Genomic DNA, 6,000 nt, shown 5'->3' with positions numbered 1-6,000 from the left:
TTCCATCTAGGTCAACTGGGTCTACTCCCACCTTCTCAAGAATGATTCCATTTGGACTGCTCCTTTACGCCCAGACGCGTCTTGGGTTTGGCGTAAGATTCTTCTTCTCCGGCCTCTTGCCCTGACGGCCACCTCCACCGCCACTGTTAATGGCTCCTCTACCTCCCTTTGGCTTGACCCCTGGCATCCTTTAGGCATTCTTTATAATGTCTTTGGCCCTCGAGCTGTCTACTCTTCTGGCATCCCCAAATCTGCCCCCTTATCTCTCATCATCTCCCTTGGTTCCTGGTCCCCTCCTTCCCTTCCCTTTGTCCTATCCCAAATCTGGCCTACCCTCCCCCCCTTACACCTTCCCTCTCCTTCCATTGTGGATCAGCCAATTTGGCTTCCAGCCCCTTCTGGCAGTTTCACCACTAGATCAGCTTGGAACTTCATCCGCAACCCTTCCGCCCTCGTCCCGTGGCACAACTTAGTCTGGTTCAAAGGCTCCATTCCTCACCATAGCCTTACAGCATGGAGATCGCTTCACCTTTGCCTTCCCACTCAAGCTTTTCTCTTGCATCGCCACATCCTTGTTCACCCCTCTTGCACCTTTTGCTGGAATGGTTTCGAGGACACTGCCCATCTCTTCTTTGCTTGCCCTTTTTCTTCTAACATCTGGAAAAAAGCCCTCTCTTCCATCTGGTATCGAAGCAGGAGACACCTTCCTTTTGACCGAGAATGCATCTGCTTGACCAATGCTTTTAAAGGCAGCTCCATCTGTGACAGTATTGGCAAGCTTGTTTTTGGCTCTGTTGTCTATCATATTTGGATGGAGAGGAATCTTAGGAGATGGACTTCCAAATCTAGATCTTTCAACTTGATTTGGAAAAACATCTCCTTTGATGTTTCCTCTAAGATCAGCACTATTCCTCACCGGTCCCTCATGGATACCCCAAGGAATAGGCACATTGTTGTTACCTGGGGTCTGGATGGTAGTATGTTGCAGTCCCCTTCTAGTTTAAGGAGAACTTGACTCTGGTTTTCTTTCTCCCCCCCCCCCCCTCTTTTCTCCTTCCGGCCCCCTCCTGGGGTTTGGTAATACTTATTTATTCACCAAAAAAAAAAATGAAACCATCAAATTACCTGTTTTGTTTCGTATAATCTGATGATCAAAGTGGTAATTTGATGGTTTCATTGTACATGCATTTTATGTGTTCTTGAGATTGGGGATGTCTTGGAGATTGGTTGGTATTTTCATAGTAAATGGGGATGATATTGTTAAAAAGGATGGTGCTGAGGCTTACTGTTATAGAGGGAGTATCTACACTATTACATTAAGAAGCGGGGTTCCTATTTTCCTGCCTGGTACCCTTTATTGCAATAGAATAGATCTATTTTCAAAAGGGTTTTAATGTAATTCTATCATTTCTCAAATGGTTCCAACTTCTTCCCCTACTTGTGAGTAACTCCCTTATCCATGTAACTCTCTCTATTCCCCACCCCACCTTCAGTACTGCACGTGCATCCATATAGATTATTATTCGCAAAGAAATTTCCCCCCTTTGTGCCATCAGAGCCTTTCCATTTGCATTCTATGAAATATTTATTTGTACAACTAATAGACGCATGAACTTTTGCCTAATCAGGGTGTCAATCGGTTTGGTTTCAATGTTTTTTTGTTCAGATTTGATTCGGTTCAAGAAATAAAATGTACAAATCGAGACCGAATTGAATTGAAGTTCGATTTTATTCAGTTCATATTCGGTCCAAGTAGAATAACCTGCCGAAACAAATAAGTTGGGAAGGAAATTATAACACCTCACTAATCCAGAATCTTTCAACCTCTTCTACATACCAAGTTTCAATGAAGTACATTACATAATTACTTTCACTAAAACTATAAATATCAAATATCTGTAAAATATTTATTAGCTGATCAACATGTAATAAATCATTTAAGCCCTAGTGTGGGGAGTTGACAGTCGAAGATAGAGGTGGAAGAGATGAAAATGAAAACTAAAATTTTTGTAGTTCGAGTTTAGTCTTTTAGGGTTAAGTATGGTTTAGGTTAGTCCAAGTTCATTTTATGTGGGTTACACATTCATTCGGTTTTATTCAAACCGTGGGGTTTTTAGCCTAAAATTGGAACTGAATCCAATGAAATTTTAATTTCCAAAACCGAAAAATCGAATGTTTCTGATTCGATTTGGCTTAAATGGTTGGTTTCGGTTTTGGTTTGGTCTCCTCTATTTTTCCCATGGCCTGGCACTATTCCAGCTTAACTTGGTTGAATCTTGACTCAACATGTTGGGCAGTAAACCAATAAACTCACACTTCCAGTGTTCAGGTGGTATCTGCAGAAAATCTCTTTACTGCAGCGCGAGAAGATATTTGTTTGTGGGACTACACCCAGTGCTGGTAAACTTCCCTCCCAAAAGCAATTTCATGTCAGGCCTACCTAGATTTTGTTGATCTTATCTCTACGTTTTAAATTTTTTTTGAGTCACTGTCCCTCATTTGGTTATGCTTAGAAACCAAACTAAAAGAGGTAGGGTTTGCTTTTGCTAATGAAGCATCATTTGGTTCTCGCTTTTGTTCAGTCAGTGAGTACAACCTTTAAAAAGTTAATTGTAACCAATTATCAAACCTACAAAAGCTTTGATTATCAATCAAAGATGGCACCATTAGCAGGTCTAAGTCATTCAATAACTGCCAAAGTTGTTTCAAATTCTTTGATAAAAATAAAGATAATCTTCTTTATGGCTTTCCCACCGGACCATCCAAATTCAATTCTATCTTTTATTGATCCTCCTCAAACCCAAAGTGAGTTCTCAAGTCTATATGTTTAGGTTTCTTTTACCCATCATTTTCTATATTTAGAAAACCATAAAAGACTTTTAAAAGGTTTGGGTGTGATTGCAGAGTCTCTTATTATTATTATTATTATTTTTTTATTTTTTTTTTTTAATCAAGATTTAGTCCTTTTGAGTATAGTATTAGGTAGGAAATTGGATCTATACAAGGATGAAATTATGTACGTTAGCCATATGGCCTACAACATTCAGTGTCAAATGACTAGATTTGCTTTAATCTTTAGAAAAGGTAGATTCTGTTTTTCTTTCTTTTTTTGCTTTAGAAAATGATGGAACTGCATCATCATCATCCCTTGGTATGTTATTCATTGATCAATTAAAGGATGGAAGAAGTCTGATTGATCTTCAAATCATATAGGATTTAACCACTGATTTAAGAATCGGATCGGATCAGATGATTTCGGGTTGATCCCAATTCCAGTTCCAATTCCAATTGAATCAATTGGGATTCTAGGGTTTTACAGGCATCTCAAATCCAGGTTTTTAAACCTTTGATTGCTTTTTTTTTTTCCCTCCCTGTACACTGCGATAAACCCTAGAACCATTTGATAGGTTCATCTCCTATGATCTTATTATGGAAGGATCAGGGCCAATGAGTGAACAGGTCCTGCTTGAGCTGTATTCATGTGTATGAGATTCTGATAAGGTTGTCAATCTTTTGGAGGGGCGAGGCTTCCCACATTGGAAACCCTTGTCAATCAGAAGAGTGTAAATAATTTCCTCTCTCTCTCTCTCTCTCTCTCCCCCCCCCCAAGTTTGAATTGAATGAGAAGCTCTTTCTCTTACCCAAAAAAGGAGGAGATTCAATTTGATTGTTACATCCAGAGGTGTGGTGTGAGTCTCTAGTACAACTGGTAATTGGCTGCATGCATGTATTCTCGCTCGGGGACCACTTTGCAGATGATGGTTTCGTCTGTGAATTGACTGAATTCAGAAATTTATAAAACTTTTTTCTTTTCCCATCAGGTTCTCATGAGAGTGATACTTCGGGGCCAAGAAAAAACAATAGAGCTTGTACATTACCTTTAATGAATAATGATAGCTACCCATCATCCTCCTCCTCCATGGTCCCTACGTCTCTTTGTCATCCCCAATATGTCTGGCCCACCATTAGACGCTGACCCATCCAGCCCTTCTTTCTATTCCTATTAATGGGTTCTGCTGTCTCAGTATGAAACGGCAAACTGCATCAGTTTTGGATTAACTCCATAGATTAAGGTTATAGGCATATGGGTTATGAGTATTGAAGTATTGGATTGGTATTGAGCCGTATCAGTCCAGTATCGAACCAAAATTTCCTCAACAAATTTTTTTTTTTTTGTTTTTTTTTGGCTTATACAATTCATCTGTTTCGTCTCTGGTAATAGTAATACTGAAATACTGATACGTATTGACCGATATGATACCGATACTTCATTCATGCCATAGAATAGATGCAACAGCAAAATGCTGGTTCTCTAGAGCCCAGATTCAAGTCACAACCAAATATCTGCAGGACCTTTGGATGTGATGGTCTCGTGCTACTTGATATTTCCTCTTTCTCTTCCTAATTTGAGAGAGAGAGAGAGAGAGAGAGGAGAGTATCAAACCTTTTGCATCTCTTCATTTTTAAGGCTTTTGTATATTCTATTTTAAAAGGAACATAAATACAATTTCTTTTTTATGAATCATAAATGATTGAACCAAAAAAAAAAAAAAAAAACCAAAAACCATTAATTATTATTATGTAATATTATATGGTTTTGTATTTGTATAATCATTAAAGAAATCCATGGTTCATTCCAGATTAAAGAACCATAGATTTTAGTATAGGTAATATCCAAAAATACACTTCCCAATTCCCATACATTATGGGTTTTCTAGCATGAAAAACTGAAGATTTAGGAAAGTACCCCTACTTTTGGAATTGTACTCCAAGATCATTGGGTTATGAATTCTGCACCCCTTTTCGACCTATTGTCTCTCCAAATCTAAATACCCAAAACCCCAAACCAACCCCAAATAAAAAATAAAAAAAAAGTTAATGCAATTAATCAAGGGATATTTTATTGACATTTTTAAGGTGATAAACAATTTCTAACCTTTTTTTTTTTTTTTTTTGTTCTTTTAATACAATATAATTTGTAACTTTATTTGTTTGTCCTTCAAATGCAACATATTTTTTTCTTGAAATCTTTTCACATGAAATGTGTATTTGAAAAATGTGATAGCTCTCAAGAATTAGGACCAAGTTTCTCTTAAGCCGCAGTGAATGAGACCATAGGGCTTCACATGCACGGGGAAGGTATTGGATGGGTATTTTGGGAAACATATTAAAACCCTATAGGGGTTTGTGAACCCTATGATGGTGTGGTGAATCTTCACTGACGCAAGGTGAAAGAAAACTTTATCCTAGAAATTATATGTAGCAAGTCACTTTCAAATTATTTTAAAAATTCTTTTTTATTCTCAATTTAAAGAATTTTTTTATACAAATTTTGATAACAAGACAAGGAAGCAATGCAATCAAAAATAGTTTACATATTCTAAATACAGTGGAAGTGTTATTTCAGACAGTCCCATTTAATGAAACACCATATAACTAGATTGGCCCAGCAACAAAACACCAGATTTATAGAGTATATTAAAGAAGAGATCCAACCATGTGGATTTGACAGAGATTGTCTATTTAATGGGGGGATGAAGGTCCTCTTTCATACAACAATGTATAAATCAGTGTAGGTCCAGTCAGGTGTGGTGGGTGATAAAAGTGTATCTTTTGGTTGTTGTCTTAGTAGAGATAAATAAACCTAAAAACACACCCTCTAATGCCTTTTCTTTTAACCTTAGTTTTGGGCCACACCCACCACTACCATCTGATTAAAATGATAACATAACCATTTTGAATGCATGAGCAGTGCCTAAGACTAATTAATGGATGGATGGTGATACGTAAACTGGGAAATGATTTAATATAAAACTCTATGGATTTTGAAAGCAAGTGGCAGCTTTGTCCAGAAATAAGAGATGATAATAATAATAAGGCCAAAGCAACCCTGCTTACTGGAGTACAGACTACAGAACTGGACCAGAACTCCAAGAAAGAAGATGAAGACGAGGAGCGCCCTTTTGTAACCTTTCAACTTAAAAAGGAAAGCAAAAATAT

The sequence above is a fragment of the Telopea speciosissima genome, chromosome 9 (genome assembly GCF_018873765.1).
Source record: "Telopea speciosissima isolate NSW1024214 ecotype Mountain lineage chromosome 9, Tspe_v1, whole genome shotgun sequence".
In the NCBI taxonomy this organism is placed as follows: Eukaryota; Viridiplantae; Streptophyta; class Magnoliopsida; order Proteales; family Proteaceae; genus Telopea; species Telopea speciosissima.
This window is presented reverse-complemented; position numbering follows the sequence as displayed.